Genomic DNA, 3,396 nt, shown 5'->3' on the forward strand with positions numbered 1-3,396 from the left:
CAAATCTAAACCCCAGTAGGGCAAAGGGAGATTTGTGCTAAAGTGGAGAAATACCTAATTGGAGCTCTGTTGCTTACACTGATGCAATTATGAACAGCATTGACTAACAATGCAGCCCTATGGGGGCACAAACCAGTGCAATCTGTAGGCCAGTCCCAAGCCCGGATAAATGCAGAGGGTTGAGTCAGGAAGGGCATCCAGCGTAAAAACTGTGCTAAACAAATATAAGCGTTCAAACAATCCCATACCGGATCGGTCGTGGCCCGGGTTAACACCGCCCGCCCCCGGCACTGCTAACCAGCAGGGCGTCGGTGGAAAATCAGCTACTGTGGGTCGAAGACAAAGAAGAGGAGGAAACCCGATCCATCGTCAGAAGAAAAGGACAAATGCACAGAGCCTACAACTGAGTGTAGGGACTTTGAATGTTGGGACTATGACAGGAAAAGCTCAGGAGTTGGTTGACATTCTGTGCATCCAAGAGAGCAGGTGGAAAGGCAGTAAGGCTGGGAGTTCAGGAGCAGGGTTTTAGTTATTCTACCACGGAGTAGATGGGAAGAGAAATGGAGTAGGGGTTATTTTAAAGGAAGAGCTGGCTAAGAATGTCTTGGAGGTGGAAAGAGTATCAGATCGAGTGATGAGACTAAAATTTGAAATTGAGGGTGTCATGTATAATGTGGTTAGCGGCTATGCCCCACAGGTAGGATGTGACCAAGAGTTGAAAAAGAAATTCTGGAAGGATCTAGATGAAGTAGTTCTGAGCATCCCAGACATCGAGAGAGTTGTGATTAGTGCAGATTGTAATGGAAACAGGGGCGATGAAGAAGTGATGGGTAAGTACAGCATCCAGGAAAGGAACTTTGAGGGACAGATAGTGGTGGACTTTGCAAAAAGGATAGGGTTAGAGGGAGGAACATATTGTGACCTACAAGAGCGGAGGTAGAAGCACGGAGGTGGATTATATTTTGTGCAGACGATGTAAATCTGAATAAGGTTACTGACTCTAAAGTAGTGGTAGGGGAGAGTGTCGCTCGACACCATAGGATGGTAGTGTGTAGGATGACTCTGGTGGTGGGTAGGAAGATTAAGAAGACAAAAAGGTAGAGCAGAGAACGATGTGGTGCAAGCTGAGAAAGGAAGAATGTTGTGCGGCCTTTCGGAAAGAGGTAAAACAGGCTCTCGATGGACAGAAGAAGCTCCCGGAAGACTGGACAACGACAGCCAAGGTAATCAGAGACAGGCAGGAGAGTACTTGGTGTGTCTTTTGGTAGGAAAGGGGAGAAGGAGACTTGGTGGTGGAACCTTAAAATACAGGGAGTCTTACAAGGAGAGATTAGCGAAGATCAAGTGGGATACTGAGAGGACTGAGGAGAGGCGAAAGGAGTACATCGAGATGCGACGTAGGGCAAAGGTAGAGGTAGCAAAGGCTAAACAAGAGGCATATGAAAACATGTACACCAGGTTGGACATGAAAGAAGGCGAAAAGGATCTCTACAGGTAGGCCAGACAGATGGGAAGGATCTGTAGCAGGTAAGGGTGATTAAGGATAGAGATGGAAATGTGTTGACTGGTGCCGGTAGTGTGCTAAATTGATGGAAAGAATACTTTGAGAAGTTGATTAATGAAGAAAATGAGAGAAGGAAGAGTTGAAGAGGCAAGTGTGAAGGACCAGGAAGTGCCAATGATTACTAAGGGGGAAGTCAGAAAAGCACTACAAAGGATGAAAAATGGGAAAGGCAGTTGGTCCTGATGACATACCGGTAGAGGTATGGAAGCAATATGGAGAGATGGCTGTGGAGTTTTTGACCAACTTATTTAACAGAATACTAGTGGGCGAAAAGATGCCTGAAGAATGGAGGAAAAGTGTTCTAGTTCCCATTTTTAAGACCAAAGGGGATGTTCAGAGCTGTGGGAATTATAGAGGAATAAAGTTGATGAGCCACACAATGAACTTATGGGAAAGAGTAGTGGAGGCGAGACTCAGGACAGAAGTATCTGCGAGCAACAGTATAGTTTCATGCCTCGAAAGAGAACCACAGATGCATTATTTGCCTTGAGGATGCTCGTGGAAAAGTATAGAGAAGGTCAGAAGGAGCTACATTGTGTCTTTGTGGATCTAGAGAAAGCCTATGACAGAGTACCAAGAGAGGAACTGTGGCACTACATGCGTAAGTCTGGTGTGGCAGAGAAGTATGTTAGAATAGTACAGGACATGTATGATGGCAGCAGAACAATGGTGAGGTGTGCCTTAGGTGTGAGAGGAATTTAAGGTGGAGGTGGGACTGCATCAGGGATCAGCTCTGAGCCCCTTGCTGTTTGCGGTGGTCATGGATAGGCTGACAGATGAGGTTAGACTGGAATCCCCTTGGACAATGATGTTCGCAGATAGTGATATGCAGTGAAAGCAGAGAGCATGCAGAGGAACAATTAGAAAGATGGAGACATGCACTGGAAAGGAAAGGAATGAAGATTAGCCGAAGTAAAACAGAATATATGTGCGTGAATGAGAAAAGTGGAGAGGGAAGAGTGAGGCTACCGGGAGAGGAGATAGCAAGGGTGGACAACTTCAAATATTTAGGGTCAACAATCCAGAGCAATGGTGAGTGTGGTAAGGAAGTGAAGAAACTGGTCCAAGCAGGTTGGAACAGCTGCCGAAAGGTGTCTGGTGTGTTATGTGACAGGAGTCTGTGCTAGGATGAAGGGCAAAGTTTACAAAACAGCGGTGAGGCCGGCCATGATGTACGGATTAGAGACGGTGGCACTGAAGAAACAGGAAGCTGAACTGGAGGTGCAGAAATGAAGATGTTGAGGTTCTCGCTCGGAGTGACCAGGTTGGATAGAATTAGACATGAGCTCATTAGAAAGACAGCCAAAGTTGGATGTTTTGCTGACGAGGTTCGAGAGAGCAGACTTCAATGGTTTGGACATGTTCAGAGGCGAGAGAGTGAGTATATTGGTGGTAGGGTGCTGAGGATGGAGCTGCCAGGGAAAAGGGCGAGAGGAAGACCAAAGAGAAGGTTTATGGATGTGGTGAGGGAAGACATGAGGGCAGTGGGTGTTAGAGGAAGATGCAGGAGATAGGCTAAGATGGCAAAAGATGACACTGTGGCAACCCTTAACGGGACAAGCTGAAAGGAAAAGAAGATTGACGAACGCCCACTTGTCTCTTCTGTTGCATTTAACCAATTCAGACACTAGTGCAGTAAAAATACCGCTGGCACTCTGATAATCGCAAGTCTCAAAGACACTTATGAAATGCAGTCAGGTGATTTGCTGTTATTTTATTTGTAATCTGATTCAATTGACTTGATTCGAGGACAAGGACCAGGATTGTGCAAGGGAGGGTCGGTGCACCCCACTGGCTTGGGATTTTCCACACTAGTCCATCAAAAGAGTTCG

Source organism: Syngnathoides biaculeatus, chromosome 23 (genome assembly GCF_019802595.1).
Source record: "Syngnathoides biaculeatus isolate LvHL_M chromosome 23, ASM1980259v1, whole genome shotgun sequence".
In the NCBI taxonomy this organism is placed as follows: domain Eukaryota; kingdom Metazoa; phylum Chordata; class Actinopteri; order Syngnathiformes; family Syngnathidae; genus Syngnathoides; species Syngnathoides biaculeatus.